A 27,334-nucleotide genomic window follows, 5' to 3' on the forward strand; every position below is an offset into this window, starting at 1 on the left:
ACCCTGGATGGCAGAGATCTGGCACCTTGCCCCCCTTTGCTACATGCTTTCCTTGTTAGGAGACATTTCAGCTAAAATGAAGAGGATTTATCTTGTTCAAGGTTCTGTAAAATTAATCTTCAGAATTAAAGAACAAGCTCTGCAAACATGTATAGGGTGGAAATTCATCAAGAGGAGAATATGAGGATACTGGCTTTTCCTTCAATAACCAAAGTGGCCTTTGAAGACAGTGTGAACTTGGCTCTAAGTATGCACTTTGCCCCTTTGTCCTGCAAGCAACTGGGCCAGAGGATAAACTTCTGGACCAACAAGGTATAAGTATGACGTTGTGCAAGATTGCCACCACCACTTGGAGACCCGGAGACCTGGAGACCTGGAGACTGGAGCGTGGCCAGCAGAGCAGTATTCTCAGGTCAGTCCTTCACATCTACAGAGGTGTGAGGCGCAGAGGCTCGCTGACCTTCTGGTGATTCTGTCCCAGTACCAGATAAGCATTTAATTATGTCAAACTGGGTGTGGCAATGCATGCTTGTAATCCTAGGATTTGCTGAGGCTAAAACAGGAGGATCACAAGTTTGAGTCCAGCCTGAGCAATTTAGCAACTTGACAAGAAACTGTATTTTTAAAAAAGAAAGAAAAAAAGAAAGAAAGAGAGAAAGAAGAAAGAAAGAAAGAAAGAAAGAAAGAAAGGAAGGAAGGAAGGAAGGAAGAAAGAAAGAAAGAAAGAAAGAAAGAAAGAAAGAAAGAAAGAAAGAAAGAAAGAAAGAAAGAAAAAAGAAAGAAAGAAAAGAAACAAGCTGGGATATGGCTCAGTGTGAAGACCCTGGGTTTAATCCCTAGTGCAAAAGAAACAAAACACCTGCCTTAAATAACAATAAGTAAACCAAATAACAAATACTGTTCTCACTTTTAACTTGATTTCTTCTCGGCAAAATGCATCCCAATCTTACAGAAGGTTCGGCAGGTTGATACGGTCTCAGGATTACAGAGGATGCTGAGGACTCTTGGCAGCAATGTCAGGTTAAATTCCATGGTAATAACCTGAAGCTTAGTTTTCAAGTGCCCAAATAGGCTTCCACACACATAACATTATTAAAATATGCTTGATGTGCATGTTGGGTACAGAGGAAGAGGAGAAGAGAAACAGGAGTGAATATATAATAAAAACCAGGTTACTATGGTAGATTTCAAAAATATCCTTATAAGAGACCAAGGCTGTTGTCTGGATATTGATAGAAATTTTAAGGAAAACAGTGTCATGGTAGTAATTGAAATGAACTTTACACTCAGTTAAATAACTTCTGTGATTAACCACAATGACTAGTTTTACAACCAAAATGAAATTGTGCCATGTCTCTGTGATTCTCTGAAATGATGTTACTAGAAATAAAATCTGTTTGAGAGATCAGGTTTACAGTGCTGCTGGGCTGAGACTAAGTGCTTTAACTAAGGCAGGATTGGGTCCATCTTTCATCTCCACTTAATGAACCTCATGGATTAATATCGATGAAATAGATGAGAAGTATGGTTTCTGTAGTAAAGAGCCTGTCTAAATTTCTGACTGAACTTTTGTTTATGCAATATAGCTAACCATGTGCTAAGTGGGTTAGATGAATCAGGATTAAAAGTATCAGAGTCTCTGGTCTTAAGGCACCCGGAATTGAGTTGGAAAGAGAACTCACACGTGCAGTTGATGAGAACACCAACTCCTAGGCCTAAGTACCTGAGAGTGGAACAAAGTTGGAAGAGGTTGTTCTCTAATGACTCGCGTTTTGTCAATAAAGTTATTTACTGAGAATAATGTGGACATGGTTGAGTGACTGAAGTACACTCGAAAGCTTAGAAAAGTCACAGTGAAAAAGGTGTAAGGGTAGCTGGGTGTGTTTGCACCTACCAGTAGTCCCAGCTATTCTGAAGGCTGAGGCAGGAGGATGGCTTGAATCCAGGAGCTGGAAAATCGAGCTGGGTTACATTGTAAGACCCCAATTCAAAAGGAAAAAGAAGGCAGGATGATTATAAATGAGGGATTTTAGGTTGCCTGGTTGTGGAGATTTTCTATTATGTCTTCTAGGGCAGTGTGGCAAGTCTATGGTACAAGTGCCACCACTGGGTGTTTGTTACCATTGACAGCGCTAAAAGGTTCACCATCACTATGCTAGGAGTTGCATAGTTTTTCTTTTAGACCTGTGACCATTTTGAGCTAGTTATTTTGAAGGGTGTGTTGGGGCTCAGGAAACACTACTCCAAAAATATTTCTGCAAACGACCAGAATATGCCACCCCAAAGTATGCCATTCTGGCATATAGGTTATGGTGATTTACAAAAAATTAAGAACCTACAGGACCAATACAGCTCTTTACCTTAAAATGTCTAAAATAAGTAGTTGTCATTTTGTAAAGAGGAACTTACATTAATGTGGAAAGTTTTCATGATTTAAGGTCTTGTGCCAGAAAGAGATACTCAGAAATTTTCACTACCTGAGACAATACATCTATAGGAGGAGGCAACATTTATTTACCATATTGTGCCTTTTCTTATCCTCCTATAATTTATCTCTCTTCTATAATTTGTCTATACCACTCTTAGAAGCCACATGCTCCTATTCCTTTCTATAGCTCTGAATAATCATGTGACTTCTTTGAATCTCATATATTTATGGCACTTCTGTGTACACATGTAATTTAAATAGTTTTATCTGTTTTGTGTCAGTTTAAGAGTTTTAACTCTAGATTTTTTTTACATGTGACTATCCAGTTGTTCTAGAATCATTTGTTGAGATACAAGTCTCACATCAAATTATGATTTTAATTATTATCTCCCATTTTGTGACTTGTTTGATACCCTTTTAGATGATATCCTTTTAAACACAGATATCTTTTGTTTTTGATTAATTCAATTCATTTTTCCATTATTGATTATATTTCTACTATTGTGTCTAAGAAATCAATACCTAACCCCAAATCATTTTTTCTTAAGGATTTTATAGTTATAGCTCTTATATTACTTTGTTTTGTTTTGTTTGTCTTTTTCCTTTTTATCGGTACCGGGGATCGAACTCATAACCACCTGCCTGCAAGGCAGGCACTTACGCCGCTGAGCTAAATCCCCAGCCCCTCTTATATTACTTTGAGTTAATTTTCATATATGGTGTGAGATAGGATTCTAACTTTTCTTTTGAATTTAGATATCCAGTTGTCCCAGCACCATTTGTCTGCTGCCTTAGTAAATAAATCAATTGGCTGTGAAGGCAAGGCTCGTATTGGGAAATAAAAATGGAGACTAAAAGCTGTTCAGATGATGTGAATGGTCTTATCAGTTTGTACCTAATGAAAAAGAAACAGAATAATCGATGCTGGCTCCTTAAGATGACAGTTTATCTCAACTGTGTCTATTCTGTATGAACACATTCTGCAAGAAAATTCAGGTCCATGAATTTCTTTAAGACTTAGAATAGCTAGTTTAGAATACTGATTTGTGCTGCAATGAATTAAGGCAGGGGTGTAAGGCTCTATTTTCCTTTTCAAAAACTAGCCATCTGGTTCTAAATGTCCCCTTAGCATAGTTTTCAGGCTATGAAATTCTGTACATCTTTATGAAGCTCAAGATTGACCTTTAAGAAGGAGCAGTCTTATTTTATTATGCTGACACCACACATCATAACTCTTATTTTGCTCAGAGATCTCATTCAATGTCATCACCAACATGTGCAATAAGAGGTACGTCATGTTTATGGCTAGAATATCCCTTTTATTTCCAGTTATAGTTTTCCCATAAAATCTCTATTGAAAATAATCTCCATGCAGTCATTGAATGTTATTTCTTGGAACAGAAATGCTAAAATAATTTGCTTTTTTAGGATTTTGAGTTTTTCCAACATTTTAGTGTCTCAGTCCCTCAAGAAATATCTTTTCAGCCAGAGCAGTAGTAATATAAGTCTGTAGCTTTTTTGTCCTGTGTTTTATGGGATTGTGTTACCTCCATAATATATTTTGTATTCCTCCCATTCATGTTAGAGAACAATGGGTAAACAATTCTATTTTTGCTTATTCTCTCCCAGTCATTTTACAGTTATGATTGACATTCTCTTAAGAGCTATTCATTAAAAAATAGGATTTCACAGTAGGATCCAAGGATGGTAAAGCATCATACTAATATAAAAGAAAATACTGTGTATGTATTCAAAATTAGACACCATTTGTTTTTGACCTATTGTTTTTTGTGTATACTTAAATCCTTTGTGCTGGACAGAGGTCATTCTAGCCTTTACATTGGGGAAGCAGACTGAGAAAACCTGTCCTAGGTGGCTGCAGCCAAGAGAACAGAAGGCCATGGACAGCCCTGAAGGTCAAGCCGTAGAAACAAAGCTCAAAGGACTAGGGATAAATGCAGGAAGGATCTGAAAGAAAAGTCTGGGATGGGGGAGACTAGCAGGATTGGGCCAGAGGAAGGAGTGATTTGAGTATGTCCCACAAAAGCAGTTGAAACGTCTACACTTGTATGTGCAATCTGGTGCAGTGCAATGCATGAGGCTGGGGAGGTGGGTATAAGTTCACAGCTTTCTTGGTAAGCAGGCTTCTGGAAGTGCACTACACTTTCTTTTACAGAGCATGTCATCATTAAAAATGAACACCATGATAATCACAGCACCATTACAGTTACTATCTCTTTTTGAGTTCCTGAAATAGAGTGGATATTTTCCACAAATAGTCTTGTTTGCTCATCTGTAAAGATTCTGATTTATTAACCTTAGATTTTACATAGAGGAAAAGTTAAATAATTTGCTCAAGTTTTTTTTTTCTATGACTGAAAGGTAACAGAGGCAGGATTTGAACCTAGATCTGACAGACTATACAGTTCATTAAGTCACCACATCATAATGACGTGGAACTCTTGTCATTAGAGGAATCTTGGACTCTTATGTAGATTGCATCTGTCAGCATCTCTGGGGATCAGCATCTGTGAAGAGGCATTTGAACTTACCAGTTAAGTAATCCTTAAGTTCTGTGAATGAGTACTCGTTATTTAAAGTTGGTGGTTGGTGGCACACAACCAGTAGCATTGCTGCAAGTAGCATCTTGAAACTTGATAAAAATATAAATTTCAGACGTAACACATCTTGAATTAGAATCCACTGCTAACATGGTGATTCATATGCACAGTTTGTTTGGGGAAGACCAGTTTGACACAGGGTGGTTATGAAGATTAGAGGTACTAAAGCGTAAAGCATCTGAGATTTCATAGATGCTCTGTACATGCTCTTTTTTCTCTTTTTAAGTAAAAGAAGGTGGTGTGGTGTAAGAGCTACAAGCATAATTTAAGGTAACTACTTTGTTTCCCCTCCCTTTGGGATTTGTGCTCAGAGTTGTCTGACTGTTTCTCATTTTCCAGCATGTTTCCCCAAACCTGTCTATCCCAAAAGAATATCAAGAACTTTTGTTTTTCCACCTCTACCAAGACCTCAGTTTAGAATAGATAAGGATTTGGTCTTTGCTTAGCTAATTATGACGTCTATGACTTTTGTAAAATTATCAAACCTCCTTGGGCTTCAATTTTTATAAAAAATAACATGAAAATAATATATATTATCATATTTAAACCTAAGAGTATATTTCCATTTTCCCCTGTTTTGGTTAAGTATTAGTTGGACAAGTAACCAAGAAACATAGAAAGAAAAGAACTTAATTAGATTCTATAATTTTTCTAATTTTTAAATATTAGAATCCTTTGAAATATTTCACAAAATTATTTGTTCTGATTTTGTTTTGTTTTTTGAGAGGGGACTTTTTTTTAGACAGGGTCTTTCTATATAGGTCAGGTTGGCCTTCATCCCACTTTGTAGCCCAGGCTAGCCTTGAACTCACAGCAATTCTCCTGCCTCAGCCTCCCAAGTGCTGAGATTACAGGCATGCACCACCACATCTGGCTTATTTGTTCTGTTCTAATGTTCTCAATGTAGGCTTAAATGCTCTTTGAGGGAGAGCTTGATACAATCTGTATGTACCTTAGCTCACTGTGGAGCGTTCTTTTGTTTATGGCTATTCTCTGTTATTTTTAAGCCTCTCTTCCTCTAGGAGATCTTCCTGTACCACCAGGCTAAGATAGTTCCTTTTTTGAACATTATCTCAGTACCCTGTAGTTTTTGTGTTATAATTGATTTATCATACTTATTAAATCATCTTCATATCGGTGGTTCTGAAGGAGACATTTGGCTATGTCTGGAGACAGTTTTGCTTTGTCAAAACTGGTGAAGTTGTGATCAGGGTGTAGGAAGTAGAGATGTGAGATGCTGTTAATTCCCTACTGTAACACTTAGGATGACTCCAGAGCTAAGAATCACTATGCTCCAAATGTCACAGTGTCACCACTGAAAAACTGGAGTCCAGGTTGTATCCATGGTTATAGAGGCACATCTGCCTCCATCACCATAAATTTTCCAGTGTGAAATAAAGCTCTGGTATATAATGAGTATTTAATACATGTTTGCTGAATTGCCTTCTATAAAATCAATGAACAAATACAAAAGTCCCAAGTCTCCACTGTGATTTAAGGTAGACTCTTAGATGTAACCCCCTATAAAAATGCAAATAAAGTTAAACACTTCCAACATTCAATGGCACAACATAAACATTACCATTACAAAGGGTAAAAAGAGGGTAATACAAAGGAATAGGACCATAGGAAGTCCAAAATCCAGTAGCGCAAACATTAAGTCCTGGAGTTCCACATGTAACATCTGAAGCATTCTGGTTGTGAGCTAAAAAGAGCTTGAAGGACTCCACTTCCATGGCACTTCTGGTGGTTTCAGTTCCCACAGCTTCTCTCTTAGGCCTGCTCTGTTCAGCCCTTGCAGTTTTCCTTAGATGATCCACAGTCCTGGCTTTCCCAAACTTCTGGGTTCTCCATTGCACCTTTGGCTTCACACTCACAGCTTCACACACTGCCCTGTTAAGGGCACTCTGCCTGGCCTCTTAGGGCCTCTGAAGTCAGGGTGGAAGCCTTTTTAACCTCAGAACTTGTGTATTCTCTTTATGCCTAAAACCAGTGCCATATAATGCCACCAATGTCAGCTGACAGCTGGAGCAGTAACCGGGCTTTTCTCTTTCTTGGTGTAGGGGCTGAGTACCTGGATAGCTGAGTACTCTGAACTTGATTGTGAAGCACACATTTTCTATGTTGCCACCACTCTGGAACCTGGTACAACTGCTGCCATTTTGGAACCTTATGTGGCCTCTGCAGCTTTCTCCTCAAACCTAAGTCTTCCACTTTTGCAGCTTTGAGACTGCAAAGAGTGGAGACCTGCCACCACTTCCCGGGATGCCTCCAAGCCACCTTTTCTATTTTCCTGTTCCTTTTCGGCAATCAAAATCCCCTCAGCTCTATCTTTGTGATCCACAGCTTTCCTGGAGCTTCTTTCCTGGCCAAACTCACAATGTTTTAAATTGCCCTGCTGGGCTCTTTACTCTTGATTCTCAATGTAAATCTGGCTAAAAACCCCTCAAAATAGCCATGCCACTGCTTCAACATTTGACTGCCTTGAAATTTCTTCTGCCAGATTAATCAGTCTGCCACACTTATTCTTAGTCTCAGGCAAAATCTCTGGACAGGAGCAAAATGCAGACAAACTTTATGCCAAACCATAACATGCATCATCTGGAGTCCAACAACCAATGCAGTCTTTTCCAGCAGAAACCTCCTCAGCCTGGCCTTTACCGATTTTCTTATCTTTTGAACTCTGACCAGAATCTCCCATACAGAAAGCCTAAGCTATTCCAAGGTTACCCATTCAGATGACATCTCCCATACATCTCCAAACCTTTCCAAACTCTTCCCACAAGACACTCCCAAAGACTCTTGAACACATGGTCAGGTACAGTCACAGCAAAACCTCATTTGACTGGTACCAAATTCTGTCTTGGATATTTTGCTCGTGTTGCTGAGACAAAACACCTGACACCTAAAATGAGGGAAGGAAAGGTTTATTTAGATCACAGTTTTTGGAGGTTTAGTCCTTACTTAGATGGCTCCAAGTGAGGGTGGTGTGGCTAAGGAACAACCGTTCATGGCCGCAAGCAACAAGAGTGAAAGGGCAAAGAGGGAGAGAGCACTTCTCCTTCCCTCCCTTATATTGTATGCTGGCTACTTGTCCCTAGGTGAGTGCAGCACCCACAACACCAATCTCTGTGCTAGACAATAAATCAGTCACAAATGCTAGACTCAGCTACCCTAGGAAGGTCCACCTCCCATGACCACATGAGGCTGTGGGGGCACATTTAAGCAAATCACAACAGAACTAATAACAGAGTAGTTAAAAAGATATGTAGTTCAAATATTTCTGGATAGCTGCTCCTTGATTTAATGAAGAGTGTATTAGTCACTTTCCCATTACTGGAACAAAACTATCTGGCACATGAAATGTAAAGGAGAGGTGTATAGTGGCTTACAGTTTTCCTGGGCTCAGTATATGTTTGTTTGCCTCCAACACAGAAACAGCATGGTGGAAGGGCATAGTGGAGGAAGCAGAAAACAAGAATGGAGGAGCCAATAGCAAGAATACACCTTTCCAGATCACACCCTCATTGACGACCTTCTCCAGTTAGGCCCAATCTCCCAACTTCACAGTCCTCCATGATACAGCCATCTTCCAAAAGCCACCTTTGAACACAAGAGACTTTGGGAGAAATTTTAGATCTAAACCCTAACAAGAAGGTTGTAGTCTGATAAACCCATGATAAAGTGAAGATATTGCAAGTTAAAAATGTATATGGTACACTTAATCCTGATAGAATATCCTACTTAACAAGTCAGCTCACTGAGAGTATGGGTGATTTCCCCTCATGATTGAGTTGGGACCAAGAGCTGTTCAGCATCTGGCTAGTACCACGTTACCTGTTGTTAGTCCAGCAAAAGATCCAAGCTCAAAATTTGAGGTATGGTTTTTACCGAATACATAGCACTCCTGTACCATCATAAAGTAAAAAAATAATAAACCTAACTATGGTAAATTGGAAACAATCTGTACAAAGAAAAATCCAAAGATTAAGGCAGATCTGTGCACTGTAATCTAGAACCAATGTGTTTACTTGGAATTGCTTATGCAAATTGTCAATGTGTTTGTTACTGGCAACCCACACTGGGAACCATCAAAAGAAACAGCTCTGTAAAGGATGTGTGTATTGCAGAAGCTGCTTCTGAGGGTGTCCTTTACCACTGCCATCTTCTTTCTTATGGAGGATTTAAGGGAAAACTTGCCCTATGTTCTCACTTTTTAATCTTAGAAATATATGAATTATAATATTGATTGCATTTCAGTGGTGGTAGTCTGTCTGACAAGCTAAAATAAAATTTTATGACTCATTTTAAACATGTATTGAGTATCCTGATATCGTAATTTCACCTCATTATTTTACATTTTTGAAATTTGCTTTCTCTTCATTCTGGCTTTTTAAAAATTTTGGTTAACTTTTTATTTTATCTCTCTCTCTCAATGTATTTCTTAAATAATGTTTTCTCTCTTCAGAATGGACATACTGAGAAGCAGTTTACCCATAAGCATTGAGTATGTTTTTTGAAGATTGTGGCTTTATGACAAAAAATTTTCCAACAATGCTATGCACACATAAATATCAAAATTATTATAAATTTTGGCAAGCAGCATTTTATAAGTTTCTGAACACAGTGCATTCATGACACTCTTCACTCACTCTTTCTGGACCCGGGATCCAGCAAGCAATCCAATGGGTGCTTCTGGGATCCTTTAGAAGGGACAGTGAGGAGCTTTAGTTCTACATGAAACACATTGTCTCACAAGCAGTGCATCTGGTTTCCTGCAGACTCAGCACAACATCTGACTCACCTTGCTAAGTCTTTCACAGATGTGAACTCATTTACAACCTTTTGAGGTTTTGTTAAATTCAATTGGTTTGGGTATCTCAGGCTTATACTGTATGTGGATGTACCCATGCTACTGATTGGTGGTTCGGTTGATCTCAATTTAAAAATAACAATAATTACTATGGAAAAACAGCATTTTTTAAAAGTTCAAAACATTTCTTATACAATGTAGAAGGAATGTTGTAGACTTGTGAATGAACAAAAAGTACTCAGAATCTAACTACTGACCAGTTGTGGCTACTATTCTAATAAACTCCTTATATCCTTTAATCCTACAAATACGCTATTGTACATATTGCATTGCAGTTTTTGGTGTTCTTTTGTTGGTGATGTTAGCTTATCAGTGGACACTGTTCCACATTGCTACTCTTAGTATCTAGATTGTATTCTACTATCCAGACATATTATTATAGTTTATTAGCAATTCAACAGAATTGCTTATGCAGGTTGTCAATAAGGATGTTACTGGCATACTACGCTGGGAACATCAAAGTTGGACATTAAAGTTGTTCCTATCATAAATCTATTAAATTATAGCAAGTGTATTTGTGTGTATATATGTGTCGAATATACAATTTTAACCTGCTCAATTCTGTGATCCAAAGTTAAAATGTTTAATGAGTTCAATTTGAAATTGAGGCACAAATATGAAATTAATTTTAATGCCGATGAGACAGCAGGTAATGTTATAATGTACATTGATAACAATGTAATACTTTATTTTAGCTAGGAAAATCATTTTACAATGTCTAAGGAAATTAAACACTGTACATAGCCTAATTGATATGTGTTTATAACATGCATCTAATTGGTAAGAAGCACGAGACAAATGCTAACCTTTAATTTAAAACAATGCCACCTTTCTATCTTCTAGATCAAGAATTTAGATGGAGACTTTTTTAAAGGCAGGATGTAGGATAAATATCGTAGAGATTAAATTTCAGTGAGCAAATTGTTTAGAAATAATTACCACTTTCAGGTCAAAACAACCCAATTTTCTTTCACATGCCTGTATTAGGAGAACATTTTATTTTCACCAGTAACTGAAAAAAAGAGATAGAGATAAAAGAGAAGGGAGGGGAGAGGACAAATAAATCCCTATAGATTTCTCTGATTTACAGGTAAGATTCAAAAATGCCTGCTGTGTGAAAAAGGCACCATTATGAATAAACTCTCCTCAAATTACTCAGTCAGAGCAATCAAAAAGCCCTCAGGCCGGGTACACCCTTTCAGTATTGTCATACCGCCAGAGCAAATTAAACTCATCCAGGTTGACTTGCTGGTATGCATCGGTGTAAAAACTTTGCTTTGTAAGATTTCACTACTTACTCTCTAGTTCTGATACACAGAAATTAGTAAGAATGCAAGGTTGAGAAACACTGTTTTGATGCTAGGGAGGGGCTGGGTCTTGACTGACACATGGATGAATTTGAATGAGTTTTAGGACCAGGTGTTAAAAAAATTCCCCTTAAACATCCAGAAGTCAGGAAGGACTGTTTCTACCTCATGCTGAGGTTTGTAAGCAAAGGCTCGAGGAGGTTCCTCTTGTTGGGCTCTTTACTACAGTTGATTTGAGGCAGGCAAGAGAGGTCAGCACATGGGCCGAGCTTCTGGAAGCCAAGTCATTGTGCCTGGCCCCTGTAGTACCTGCTTCACATTAGTGGCCTCTTCCCAGAGGGTGATGATTGGAACCACACATCCTCACTTCAGCGTGGCCTCGCTGGCGACTAACCTGACTCCAGAACAGGTCCTGCTGTGTAGTTTTCTCCGTCCCTCGTGACATACCCAGAAGACCCAGCAGCCTTCGACAACATATGATAATAAGAGCATCAGACAAATGATCCATTTTGGGGCATGACATTAAGATGAATTCAGGAGACTGGACATGCTATGAAGGGAGTTTGGCTGTCAAACAAATTTATAAATTACCTTTCTGCATAGTGTTCTCTATAGTTAGACCCACGTCATTTCGAAAGGACCTCACAAACCATCCTGATTCTGCTGAACAGGAAAATCTATGTCAATTACTAAACTGAAAAAAAATCCTTATCGCATTTTTGGATCTACAGTTGACCCACCCTTTTATTTAACATGTCTAAAATGCAGAGACATTGCCTGAAGAACAGTGTTTGAAGACCACGCTGTATGGTTCTCTTTGTACACTTAGTGTCTGTGTGTATGTTATCTGGCCTGGGGCTCCAGCATAGGCCTGGGCCTTCCTGCGCCTCAGAGATCTGTCCTGTGTCTGAAAGCAGGTACACAAAGCCTCCTTTAATTTGCTTGCAGTGAGCGGTAAGATGAAACATGTCCTCTGATGGGTAACAGATCTGTCCCCTAAGACGCCTCTCCTTAGAGCATGGCATTTGTTGACTCTGGGTGAAGCTTTTAGCATTTTTAGTCTGCAAGGAGATTTGGCCAACAGCCCTTCTGTTGATTGTCATGGTCCCTAGCCAGAAAAGTTAATTACCAGTTTTCTTTCTTCATCTGTTCACTAAACCTTTTGTATATTTTCTCTCTGATTCCTGGGAATTAGTGATGACATGTGTCATTTTCATATCACTAGATTCCTTAATGGAATAAAGATACAACCATAACACTTTTATTCTGTGTAGATTCAAATATTTGAGGGTATTGTTTCTTTTGAATGGAAAGCAAGTGAAAATAGGTAAATTTGTAGTGTTGTTCAGCTCATCTGATGGCTATTTATCTATAGAAGAAAGATGAGGACAGCTATTTATGAGTGAAATAAGTTCAAAGTTTGTTTCCAAAAAGCAATTATTTTATCATTTAAAAACTCAGTAAAGGTAATATGGCCAATATGATTCTGATTCATGTGATGTTCACAATTTCATGGAGGAAAATTTATTCATCGTTAAAATAATGAGACAGAGAAGACTCACTAGAAAAGGAGAAAATGAAGAATTAAGAGCATAAGCACTAAACAGACCAAGTGGTTACTTTGTGAATAGTTATAACCTGGAGCAGGGAAAACATGTTAGCATCATCAGTCAGATGCTAGCTAGAGAGCTATATTGTTGGGTACTGTGCCCATGCTTGCTTTTCCTGTCTCAATCAGCTATTCTTGCATAGGCCCAAATTTGCACTCCAGTTGATTTGCCTGATCTGTGGCTCTCCAGAAATTTGTCTTTCATATGATTCTACTTTTAACGTACGATTCTCCAACAGCTCCAGTCTACAGAAGAAAGTAGATGGATCTTACTGGAATCTTCCTGTGTGATTTGGAATTGGAGAGGGACCTGAAATGGGTTTGTTTTTGAGACCTACATAATATGATCGTAGGGCAGTTTCAGAGTTGTTTTCCATTTGAGACCCATCTTCAAAGAGATCTCTAAATTAATTAGGGATCTTGTGTTATCTTTCCATTACCGTGACAAAACACCTGAGCTAAGCAACTTATGAAGAGGAGAGATTTATTTTGGCTCATGATTTCAAACGCTTATGTGCACAGTTGGTTGGCTATGTTGCTTCTGGTTCTAAAGTGAAGTCTATGTCACAATGGAAGCATACAGTGGAGGAAACACCTTAGCTCATTGCATAGAGTGGTAGCAGCAGAGAGAAAGGAAAGGGCCAGGATCCCCAAATCTTCTTTAAGGGCACAGTTTGAAAGACCTATATTCACAGGAGAGCATGGCGGACAGATAGCAGCAGCTACGCAGGCTCTCTGTGAGACCCAGCTTAGAATCCAGGAATGGTGCGGACTGAGAAATCCTAAGCAAGAGGAGATATACCCTGCTGATCCAAGAATGAACTGGGCTGAGAGAAACCAACTGGGAATGCAATCCTGGTGCTATAATAGGAACGGATAAAGCCTCAGTGTGGAAGCTGGAGCCCGTGCCATTGGAAGCCATGATTTGGGTTTCCTGCCGCAGCTGCTGCGTCTGAATTGGCTTGGCAGGGAGAAAGACACGCAAAAGCTCTGAGAACGGGAATCGGTGAACGGAGTTGAGAACAGGACAGGCAGGGAGCCATGCATCAACCTGCGGTGAGTGAGGGAAACTGGGACTCTTCCACGGTCTAGGAGGCTCCAACAGAGGACATCCTGGGACCGGGCAGACTTGCTGGAACAGGGCACTGTAGTGACTTCAGTCACCTATCCCCTCTCAAGCGGGATTGGTGAGCAGTGCCTAGCCTACGTGACGCTGCTGGCTGAGACCCAGTAGGCTAGCACAACTTAGGTCCCAGCACCTGGAGGTGCACCCTAGCAGTGAAGCCTTTGGTAGGTTGACCTGGAAGGGTGGGTCCCGCATAGGCTGCCCAGTCCGTAACTCCCTGGTGAGCTTCGGTGGGCAGGAACACCTAGCCGGCACAATTCAATCAGACTGTGGCTGACAGGAAAGGAAGCTGGGACTCCTATATACGCTTACATATACAAGGAACAAAGAGTATGGGAAGAGGCAGCAACAAGAAAGGCTCCTTGGCCCCCAATCCTGAGAAAGAGGCAATAGCAAACACGGCACCAATAGACATAAAGCACTATCTCCAGAGCCTCATAGATGAGTTCAGGAATGAAGTTCTTAATGACCTGAAGCAAGACATAAGCAGAATAGTTAGAGAAATGCTAAGCACCACCCAAGAAAAAGCAGATGGTGGAATGGAAGAACAGAAAAAGAGGGGAGAATTGTTTGATGGAGAAAATAGAGAAAATATAGAATACATGAAGCAGGTTCAAAGAGATTACCAGGAAATTAAAAACTCTATTGAAAACTGGCATAACAGCTTGAAAGAAACTAAGGATAGATTATCTGAACTGGAGGGCAGATTTGTAATATGGGAGCATGAAATGAAAAGCTTCTTAAAAATAGCAAAGAAACAAACAGCAATAATACAAAAACTAGAAGATGATAAGAGGATCTATAACTTAAGGGTTAAGAACATAAAAGAAGAGGTAGGGACACAAACAAATGAACTACAAAAGCTACGCGCAGAAATAATCCAGGAGAATTTTCCTAATTTAGCAAAAGGTAAAGATACTCAGATGTATGAAGCATACAGGACCCCAGCCACCTACAACCCAAACAGGGCTACACCCAGGCATATAATAATCAAAATACCAGAAATCCAATATAAGAACAGAATATTAAAAGCCGTCAGAGACAAGAAACAGATCACTTACAAGGCAACACCCATCAGAATTACAGCAGACTTCTCAGCACAAACCATCAAATCACGAAAGAGCGTGGGGGTTATTATCATTCAAAGTTTGAAATAATTCAAGCTTTGAATGATAATAACCTCTAGCCAAGATTGAGATATCCTGCACAATTATCCCTGGAAATTGATGGAAAAACAAGGTGCTTTCAAGATAAAGAGGAACGAGGGGAATATGCAACCACCAATTCAACTCTACATAGAATACTGCAGGATATTCTAAAAAAGAAAAATACGAAGAATCCAGAAATAGTGGCAGAGAGGCCACAGTGAATGGAGCAGAAAACAAAATGAAGAAGACAAACTGACAACTAATGACAGAAAAAGAGCTCAACAGAAATGAGGCAGAGAAGATTGGATGATAGGAACAGCTATTTTGGAGAAAACGACATCATAATAGGTAGTGCCGATTTGGTATCATCTTGTTTCGGCCCCATCAAGCTTTTGTTCTTCTGTCTCCATAGGTCTTAACATGTTGTATCTTGTTGGATGTTATTATATGTGATAGTATAAACAAAAACTTTTATAGACAAGAGATTATACAGAAACCATTGTTCATTTTCTGTTAGTTGATTCTAAATACCCTGTAATACTGTCATTCTCTTGAATGGTTTTACATTGTTTTGATATATTTGATGCTACAGTATATGAAGTTGTACTCAAAGATTTCAAGAAAAGAGACAATATGGTAACTACTTTTATGTCAGGATTATCTTGTGGTGAAACACTATTTTGCTTAAATGGTTATGTTTTGATCTGCACTGTTGTCATGCCCTCTTTTATCTCAATCTCTATTTTATTATTTACTTTTTTATTTCTATCCTTTTAATTAAGGGAAAAATAAATAAAAAAATAGCAGGATATATTATAGTAACCCACTTTGATTTTCTATTAACTTGATTTAAAGCCCTGTATTGCTCTCACCATCTTGTTTTGACTGATGTTCCTCTATTCTGTTTTGCTTGATAGTACCAGGTTCGAAAGTTTAGGCAACAGCTGTGAAGATAGTGGGATTCATTATGATGCCCATTTTGGTTGACTATTATCTACTTTTGAAGACCTGTAATGTCTCCAATGTTTTGGTTTTGTTGGTTTTGTTCTTTACTGTTTTGTTCAATTTTATTATAACTGATGATATAGGCAATTCTGAGATAGCAGGAGACATTATGGTAACCATTGTTGATCACCTTGTATTATGTTTTTACATTATCTATTATGTCCACTCTTTTGATTTAACCGACTCTGCTCTGTTATGTCACATTTGGTTTTACTCTCTTCCAAAAAAAAGCAATAAGAACTGTGGGAGCTATAAAATCCAAAATGTGTAATAGTCATTGTACAAAAGAGAGGAAAAGAAAGTGCTCTAAACAGTACAACTGCATGTATATTTAAGTGTATAAGATAGACAATGATATTACTGAGTTTTGTTGGATCATTGAACAGAACTGTTTGCAGTCTCACTGTTTGAATGTCCACTTTATATGCTTTAATTTTGTAACTTGAACAACTATTTCTAAGATGACAATATGTAATCCATTAACTAGTGATTTCCTACTGTTTATTTTTTTCTGAAATTCTGTATAACTTGTACCCTTTTTCTGCTTTTTTCCCTTTTTTCTCCTTAAATAAAATTAAAAAAAAAAAGACCTATATTCTTCTAGGCTCCAGCTCCTAACTGTTTTACTGCTTCTTAAAGGTGCTATAAGCTAAGACCAACCCTTCAACTTTTGGCCTTTGGGTCCATGCTAGATCTAAACTTTAGTAAGTCTGATTAGCAGAAATATCTGACTCTGCTGATGCTCACTGAGTTCTCTATATGTGGTAGCATCTTTAATATGTACTTTATAAGCATAGTCTCAGTTTTATAGCTTCTTGATAAGGACTATTATTATGTTCATTTTTCTTTCTTTAGGGAAACCGGATTTAGAAAGCTAAAATCAGTTCCCTGAGGTTCCAGCCCTGGAATGGCTGTGTGACCCTGAACATTCCTACTGCAGGCTATGCTGTCCGTTCTACCTGGAGGATCATGTGAACCCCTCTTTGCCTTTGATTTCCTTCAGTCTTGTCTTCCCATAATATTTACCTTGCAAGACTCCAACCCTTGTCTTTCCTGTTTGCTCCCAGAGGCAACTGATATAAGGGGAGGGAGGAGGGGAAAAAAAAAGAAACTATAATACTATGCAGATTCGTACCACTAAATCTTTCCTGTCCTCTTCCTCAAGTTGGCCTTTGGCGTCATCCATCTATCCTTTTAGAGATCTTGGTCAGCCGCTCTTCCTTGTCTCATAGAACATTTCCAAGCTACCACCATCTGCCTCTAATCTGCTCTCTCCCAGCAATCTCAACAGAGTGTAAAGCCTCTTGGACAAATTGAGGCCATCAAAAAATATCATTCATTTTACAAAATAATTTATAGTCACATCATTACTTATTTTCTTGCCAGTTTCGGCTTACACTTTTATTTTATTTTGTTTTATTTTGGTACTCACGACTTTGCACTTGCCAGCCAGGCACTTATGCTGCTGAGCTAAATCCCCAGTCCCTTTCTTGCCAGTTTCAAAGCATAACTTTCTATCCTTTTCACAGTTAAATTTAGATTCCTATGCAATCTCCCACCTCCTTCTGCTGCTTCTAGGACCTTGTTCTGTTAATCAAGTTTCCTCAACTTTTCTTTTTCTTTAATTCTGTTTTAGACATCTTTTCTTTAGCCTAAATGTATGTTCATATTTTATTCAATTTAACCCAAGCCAAGTAAAGACCTCAACTCCCTCTAGCTACTGTTGAATCTTTTCTTGTATACTCATCCTTACCCTCTCTTTCTCAATAGTTTCTCCCATAACGCTTTACTTTTGTTTTTATTATATACACTGAGACCCAATGAGACAAAACAAGTGATTTCAGTTATGTACAGTGAAAATATAACACAGGTAAATTGATTACATGGGAAGCAGATGACCAGAATAGGACAGTGAGATAGCAGTAGCTGTACCCTACTAGGATACTGAGAATGGAGGGACCAAATTTCAGACCCTAGACTTGAGCCATATATATGGCTGGTACCTTAGACTGGATGGCTTTTCCAGCAGGAGCTGAAGCCACAGAAGAAATTCAGTTCAGAAACTGTAGATGTGCTTCTGAGGCAGAGAGGCATGGAAATGTCCTGTTTCTTTTCTTCATCTGTGCCTCCTGTTGGCTGCATTCAGCACAGTTGAGACCAGCCATTCAAGGTTGCCCTTCTGGGAAATAGGATGAAGGGGAGGGTAGGAATGAACCTAAGGGCTAGCACATCCAGGATGGGCACTTCATGCAAGGACCTGGATTGCTCTGAATTATTGTTGAAATTTCCTTGGAACTTCCCTCTCAGCTGAAAACATTTCATTCTGTGGACTCCTCCTGTCTTCTCAATGACTTCTCTCCTTCCGTGTACCCACATGCACCACTTCAATATTGGTGTTTTCCAAAATGTTCTTTACCTTCAAGATATTAATTTGCTTGTGGGTTCTAGTAACTTTCAAATACATTATGTATGTCTAAGCCAGACCTTTCTGTTGAAATTTTGGCTTTAGTTAAACAAATTCTGTGACTCAATATACACTTCCAATTCAAGAACAAAACGAAACTCATTATCTTTCCCCCAAAATTTCCATTATATTCTCCTTTGCTTCCTATATTGTTACATGGCACTATAACTCATCTGTTAATCATGGGGAAGAGTTAGATATTATAATTGTTAGCTAGCAAACTTGCCTACCACAGTTCCCTGTGTGCTGACACAAGTCTTCTGGATCAGAGACAAAGAACTTTATTGATTTTCATGGCAAGACATGCATCATGGGTTCCATGAATGCCAGGGGTTTTCTTCTCTCTATCTCACAAAGATACCATGAAGTGGTTCTGGTAGCTGCTGCACCCAAGTAGGTGTGCATCACTCTGGAAGAACACTGAGGTTGGGGACCTTTCACCCCTGTAATTAATTGCAAGCAAACCTACCCAGCCTTTACTCTGGAAGGAGACATCATTTACATTACTGTATAAAACCCAACCCAACCCAAAAGACCTCTTGTGCTTTCCACTGGAGGGCTACCTTAGTATCCCTAAGGTCATGTGCTCTTTATACAAATAACCTTGTGAAGATAAAGAGGAGACTCTTTTAGAAGGAAATTACTGTTTGCTGTCCTTTTGGCTCATTATTCTTTGTCCTTTGGCTTCCTGTCCAACTGAAGAGCTTTACCCATCTTTCAGGGTTCAGCTGCCTTACTTACCACCCATCTACTTCTGTTGTAAGTGTTCTTTACTCAATGACACTAAGAAAATCAACACATTTTAATTCAGTGCTTCTCACGAGACAATTGTTTGTTTACCACTTTTCCTCCATCTAGGTGTATGTGGAGGGCAATGTCTCTAACATCATTGTAACTGTCACCAGTTGTAATGTGTCAGGCACTGAATGGAGCTCAGTATCATCTCATGATCTGCTATACAATCTGATCATGCTGCTTCTCTTTCAAAATGTATGTGACAACAGAGGTTATCATATCTGCATCTTTGGGGATTAGGCCTAGGTCTGACTTAGAAGAGTACTCAGTTGTGGAGGCAAGTGTAAAAGAGATGATTAAGAAGAACACGGTAGGGGCTGGAGATTTAGCTCAGCGGCACAAGCATCTGCCTGGCAAGTGCAAGGTTGTGAGTTCAATGCCTGGTACAGCGAGAAAAAATAAAAATAAAAAAGATGGTAAAAAGTAGCATCACTCTGTGTGTGCGTGTGTGTGTGTGTGTGTGTGTGTGTGTGTGTGTGTGTATCCATTATTCATACCCATGGGATCAACAGGTAGAAAGTTTACTACTTACTTATAGAAAGAAATTAGTCTTAATCTCTCACCTCCTAAAGTTATTTCTCCTTTATGTAAACAATATTGAAAAACTTTCCACTATTTATTATGAACATTTAGAAGAATGAGTTTGGAGTAACATATCTTTATTCAAGTTTGGATGACATGTGAGTTTTTTCAGATGCCAAGCAAAAGAGAACCTGGCAGACACGTAGGTACACGCATTTCAAAATGGTTTCCAATCCCATAAACCTTGAGCAAATTCAAACTTAGTCAGGGTTTTTTTCCATTTCTGCAAATTTTGGAAATACTAAAATCACTTTGCTTTCACTGGAAAAACAAGTAGTTTCATACTGAATTGATAACCAGCGATCTATTTTTTCTTGAATTTTATATCAAAAGATAAATCACTGCAGGATTATTGGAAGGAAAACCTAAAACCACCCTAAGTTCCAACAGTAGTGATTCTTATACAATTACTTCAGATTTTATAGAAGTAGTGTCCTGATCTTTTATTTGTAAAAAACATTTTATTGATATCATTTAGATTATAGGTATTAGAATAATTTGGTCATTCACCTGAAAAATTGTTTGATCACAGGAAAAGCTGATTAAAATTGAGTTTCATTTATAACGAAAAAAAATGTTTGTATATGTATAATCTGGTCACATAAGACATTTCCTTTTTAAAAAGTATTTTTTTAAAATAGTGAAAATTCCACATGTGATTATATTGTCTTAGTTTATAAGTGTACAAATATTCAGTTTTTCACAATGGAAGAGCTTGCAAAATTTAAGTCAAAGGTGACCATTGGAAAAATTCAGGTTATTCAAATACTTTGATGTTTGCAATATGATATAATTAATATAGATTAATCTTCTGTCCTAATAGCTCAGTGATGCCTGGATTATATTTTGTTTGCATGTCTTTATTGTACATAGATAAATAAGGTATCTATCTTACAACATGGCTTAGTTGGCTTAGCTATTTGCTGATATAAATTGAGTATCTCTTATCTACAAAGCTTGGGATCATAGTGTTTTGAATCTTTTGGCTACTTGTGGATACATAATAAGATCTTGGGGATAGAACATAAATTTAAATACGAAATCCCCTTACATTTCAAGTATACCTGCATTTTGACTGTGATCCATCACATCAGACGAAGTATAGAAACCTACACTTGTTGGCCTCATGTTGGCACTGAAGAAGCTTTAAATTTTGGAGCACTTATAATTTGGAGATTTGGATTAGGAATGTTCAACCTATATTAGTGTTTCTCAGTTTTAATTGTTTTATAAGGCACTGTGCATTAATTCTTTCAGACAAGGCCCATAAATGATTGTGAACAGGAGGAAAGCTAGCAGGGGACAGGGCAGGGTGGGCTGCAGCCTGCGGAAGGAGAGTCAGCTGCTCAGGGTGGCTTTGCTATGTCATTTAGTACTCAGAAACAACTGTCAGTTTTAAGTGTATTTCAAAATAGGTAAAACAAAACAAACAAGCAAATAAAAATACCCAAAATAGATTGTAGAGAAAATTTTGAGTATTCCTGAAAATGAAAAAGTCTGAGGTAATAAATGTGCTAACTGCCCTAATCTGATGCTTATATGTTGTATGCATGCATTAAAATATCATACTATGCCACAAATATATATTTACTATTTATCAATTAAAAAAATCTTACAAATTTAAATTTTATAAGAAAAAGAAAATATTTGCTGTATATTGTTTCTGGACTTTCCTTAGGAATTTAGAAGTATAGTAATTCTGATTTTTTATTTTCCTGATAAAAATGTTATATGTGGTTTTTACTGTGAATTTAGATACTATAAAATGAAACCAAAGTAATATAAATCTGTATTTCATTGAGAATAATCATTAAAGGAAAAGTATTTTTTTAGCTTCAGTATATGTTTGTAGACCCTGCTTATCTCAGGTGATCCTGTCCTTAGAGACATAGCTTTAAATTCATTATAAATTGGTTTGTTTTGGAGGTGTGTGGCAGTGCTATTTTCATAATACATAGCACTAGACACCAAGGACATTTACTTAGAAAATCTGTGATGGACAAAAACCAATCATTGTTATTTCTTAAAAACAAAACAACTAGAATACCTTTTTGATAGTGGTCTCCTATGCCATAAAAAATGATACTACATTATCTTCTATGGTTTTCATAATAGGCTAAATACTTATTTCTTTTTTATGTGTCTGTCTTTACAATTTTCTATTACACTAAACCATCTCATTGGAAGATTATTGAATCCCCCTAGACATTTTACCTACAGTGAAGCCAATTACCTGTGTGTATATAGTGCCTTGGGATATAACTCTCAAGAAAAAGGGCATCAATCACTTTTCTAGTCACTAAGAAGTGCCTGACATTCATAATGTAAAGGAAGAGAGGTTTATTTTTGCTTCTAGTTTTTGGAAGTTTCAGTCCATAGTCAGCTGGCTCCAAGGCAGAAAGAGCATGATAGAAAACACAGCAGAGGAAAACTGTCGCCTCAAGGTGGCTGAAAAGCAGTGAGGAGAGAGAGAGGAGCCAAAGAGGGAGGTGTACCCTCGCTGGTTGCATGCCAGTGACTTGCCTGTTCTGATCAGGCCCAGCTCCAAAGAGCCCCTTCAGCTGTCCACCCATCAGCGGACTACTGTGATTATTTTGGGAGACACTCCAGACTGCAGCATAACAAAGGGCTGGGACGTCCTCAGTGTGACCACAGTAGACTTTAAAAACCACCCTATCAATTTTATTTTGATATAAAAATGGAACAATTCATTAAGAAGACTTAAATATTTACCAATTTATTATAGTTAGACAATCAGAGATACTAAGTTGGTGGATCAAGGATTAAAGAAATACGAATATCAAGGTAGAAATCAGTATTTCCTTACTAATCACTGTATAATCACTAATAGCTTCAAGCTTGGGTCTTAATCACAGATCCTTGCCAAATAGCATCTGCTAATTACTACTGTATAGTTTTGTTCCTTTTGACTTTTTGCATTGCTAGTTGGTAGTATTAGCTAACTAGTGTTTTTGTGAATAAGAATGAATTGCTATCTGTAGTGTATGATGTCTTCTTTTTGCCTCCCCTTAAAGCCAACCATGTGAATGCTGGGATTCTTCCTTTGGCCAACAATGCTTCACATTTAATTGCTGTCTTTGGGCTTCTTTTTCCTTCTTCGTCAATATTCAATTAATATTGAGAAACTTATTTGTGTAGCTCATAGGGTTTTAAAAATTTTAAATATCTTCTCTCGGTGTATACTGAATCTGTGGTATTTTTGCAAGACATATCCACCATCCATCCATTTATCCAGACATCCATGCATCCCTTCATTTGCATATATTCTACTTTGTTATGAAAAAGAATTTAAGGAAGATTCTTAAGGGTTATGACATTTTTATTCTGAAAATTTTGGAATCTAAGTTGAATTTTAATCAAACAATAGCTTTTTGTGATAAATTAACTATTTTCTGTATATTTTCAAATGAGTACAAAACAATATTTTATGACTTGGAACTGGAAAGTAATATCCTTACAAAGATGATTTTTAAAATAAAGAACAAGTCTGGCATTTCTTGACTCAGTAGGAAAATAAATAATATCCAAGCATAATATGGCATTTGTAATATAGATGACACATTAAAATTTGGTCTATGTTTTGAATCAAGTAGAAATGATCAACTTTTAAATAAGGGTTTGAAATCAGTAGATTAGAAGATAAAATGATTTAAGAAGGACATCAATAGTGAAACAGTGATTTCTGAAAAGCAAGTGACATCTGTAAAGAAATTTTGGTCAATTCTCAGAAGGTAAAATAATTTAGTTAAGAGTAGTGGAGAAACAAATAAATACTAATGAATAATTTAAGTTTTCGTTTAGTACATAGTAACAGAATATTATTTAATCTCTTGTGGTAAGCTTAAGCAAAAATATTTGCCCTTGAGAGGCATATTAAAGGCTATAGTAGTATAATTTGAACTGAATGACTCTTCCTCTCTAATCATATCAGCATGACTTTGAAAATAGTCTCATTAAAGGGATGAATATAGGTTCAGAAAGTGTGAAAACTACTTCAGTACTGGAAATTATTATAATTACCTCTAACCAGCACTACTGGTTAAAACACGGTTTCGGTAATTGCTTAACAAAATCTATCATTATCCCTAGAAAAACACACAATTTTTTAATTTGTACAACATATAAAATATGTGTTAGGAAATATCTTGCATGATATATGAAAACATATGGATACATTATGTATGGTATGACATGTTAGTATTTTTACCATCCAAAAAGTTTCTCAGGAAACTGCATTTCAGTAATCCAATTGTTTTAAAACAAAAGAACATTTGCTTTTAGAAAACACAAATTTATGTTTATCATCCAGCACTCACCTAGCCTTTTTTCGAATCTGATATGGATCCAGCAGCAAGACCTACCTATATGGTATGGTCTCTTTTCTCATCTAGAGGTTCCCATGGCTGTGAGTTTAGGAAGAAGCCCAGTGGGGAAGATGGGGTTGCCTTGGTCAATGTCTTTTCCTGTTGCCAGTTAATCCCTGGTTATTTGTGGATCTACAAAAAAGCAATTGGAGAAATGGAATCCTTCCAATTCCTGAGGCTGGTACTATTCATCATTTCCTAAAACCATTTAATACTTAGCACCCAGAAAATTGTACATTAAGTTATGACAGAAAAGTAATTCCATACCCTCTCTTTCCAGGCACTTTAGCCCTGGATTTAGTCATTGGCATGGTAAGACATAAAATCAGATAGTCTAGGACATATGAAATAAAAAGCAACATTTCTGTGAAGATAATTCTCCTTGTTGCTTCCGTAAATGGACATTTGAAATGTAATGAGGAATCTCTATGGCAGACAACTCAAGTAAACATGAAAATGAGAAGAATAGCAATTTATTTTTTCTATCTCTACTGAATGTTGGCCCAAAATGAAAATTAATGAATTTAAAATCAAACTTCCTGGTGTTAGTTTTTCTTGGATTGCTGTAACAAACACCATGCACTGAATGGCTTATAAACAATAGGAATATATTATTCACAGTCTTGGAGGCTGGAGGTCCAAGTTTAAATGTCTGGAGAGGGCCCTCCTCTTGATTCATAGATGACTGTCTTCTTGGTATAACCTCACATGACAGAATATATGGTGAATTTCTCTACAGTCTCTTTATAAGGGTGTGATTGTATTCATGAAGGTCTGCTCTCTCAACTTAATCACCTTCCTCAAACCTCTAACCTCATCCTCTTAACATCCTAGCGTCATCATATTGGTGATTAGACTTTAACATAAATTTTGAGGAAGCATAAGCTTTTCTTTGAGAATCAATGACTCCTAACTCCCCTCGAGTTCAATTTTCATTTTGACTCCAGAAAGAAGAAGGAATTTTTCTACCTCACTTCATTTGCATGTCAGCATCAAATCTTTTTACTAAATGCTGTTATGTCTAATGTGTTCATGTTTAAGATTGTACCTTGAGTTGAAGAAATATTTAGGATATATTTTCCAAAGTTATCTGCTTTGAACTTCTCTTCTGAGCACATGCTCACACCCGTGGGAGAAGTAACTGTATGCTAAGGAAAGCACATAGAAAAGAAGCTAATAGGCTGAAAAGATCAGTTTTTTTCCCCCAATTCCAAGTAAAGTAAAGAGGAAAACCAGTTGATTTGATTTACTAATTGGCAATTGGTAAGTACCACAAATGAGTGAAAATTGCAGAGCTATCTAGATCAGCAATAAAAGCAGGCTTGTGCTATTCTTTGAGGTCCTCCTACGCTTATATTACTAGAGAGTGAAGGGCATGTGTGGGATGGAGATAAGAATTATCTTAAATTACAAATTTGAGTTTTGAAAACAATGAGTAGGAAAAAATGCAAGTTGGGATTTGCTTGGATTTTGCAACCCTCATCCTGGAATTTTTGTTGAATTCTCTGCCATCCCGACTGCAGCATGCTATTGGAGTACAAATGGCTGGGTCAGCTAGGAATGCTGCTTGTGCAGTAGAACCAGGAGAGAAGCCCAAGGCAGCTGTGCCAGTTCATGGCCATTACAACAAGTTTGCATATAAAACAAGAAACCATAACTAATTAACACCAGGCAGGTGGTCTTGATGGAAACTTAAAATCCAAACTAGGTCAGCAGGGAATACAGACTTGGCAGATAAAACTGTAACTGAAATGATTCCCGAAGACCCGCCAAATAAGCCTTGTGCCAACTGCCCTTAGAAAAAGCTTCCTGTGCCAGTCATTTCTGGGAAAATCAAGCCAAGGACAAATGACTGCAGTTCTTAAAATGAGTGTGATTACATTAAGATTTCAGGGCCTTAGGATTTGTCAGAGCAGGAGTAGGATCAGCCTGGATGCTGCTCTGTGTGCGCTGATTAATAGCAGGGAGGACCATCGGGAGGGGTGTCTGTACTCTCAGCAGGAGACAGGGTGTGAGTGCTTGCTGGAGCAAGTGGGAGTTGCAAGGAGGAAATAGTTAAACCCCCACTGAGTGCCAGAGCAAACTCAGATACCAATAAGGGCTGAACTATCTGAGTAACAGCCAGCGTGGCTTAAGTGTTGAGAGTGAAAAATAAGTTTTACTGCCAAATGAGCGTCAGGAGAAAGAAGGCTGAGAGGGTGAGATGAAATAGAGAAACAGAGAAGGGGGTTGTCAGAGGTGTGATTTCTATCACAGGACCTTCAGGAGATGACTCAGCAATGCGACTCTGCTTAGCTTGCTCTTCCTCTCCAAAGGGCACATAAAATGGTGGGATGTTGGACCTGGATGAGCTCTGAGAGCTGATTCGGTTCACCACTCTCATTTTATAGCTGAAGAAGCTGCAAGGCTGGAGGGGAAGTGTCTTACCAAAGACCATGAGCTGAATTTTTCAGCAGAGCCCTCCTGAAATCTGAGTCTGCAGTCCTTCCATTTGTTGCTCTTTCTACCTCAAAATCAATAAATGCAGCCATTGCTGTGTATGCATTCACTCCTTTTAAATTAAAAGGTTCTGAAAGAAACTGACGTTTGTATAGTAATCAAAGCAATGGATGGATAGTTCCAGTTGAACTGTTATGAAATAATCAGTTTTAAATAGTCATAACTTTTCTGCCTGAACACAAGCTCAGTGGAAAATGACTCTTTCAAGAAGGTTTGACTTTTTCCAGTTGTGAAAAATATCAGTATATTTATCATTGGAATTAGAAAACACAAGAACATTTAATACACATCATTTAAAATCCCACTACTAATGCTGGGACTGGGAACAGCCCAACAAGAAGCCAACTAGCCAGCCTTTCTGGTAAGCCACCAAGGCACATGGCGGCTTGTGGCTGAGAATTAACCCCAATCTCCCAACTCCGCCAACTCCTTTAGCAACCAGCTGGTTTGGAGGATAGGCTGAGTTGATAGCAACTGAGGTACAAAAAGCAA

Source organism: Cavia porcellus, unplaced genomic scaffold (genome assembly GCF_034190915.1).
Source record: "Cavia porcellus strain 051 isolate PalLab524CR breed Dunkin Hartley unplaced genomic scaffold, mCavPor4.1 scaffold_10, whole genome shotgun sequence".
In the NCBI taxonomy this organism is placed as follows: domain Eukaryota; kingdom Metazoa; phylum Chordata; class Mammalia; order Rodentia; family Caviidae; genus Cavia; species Cavia porcellus.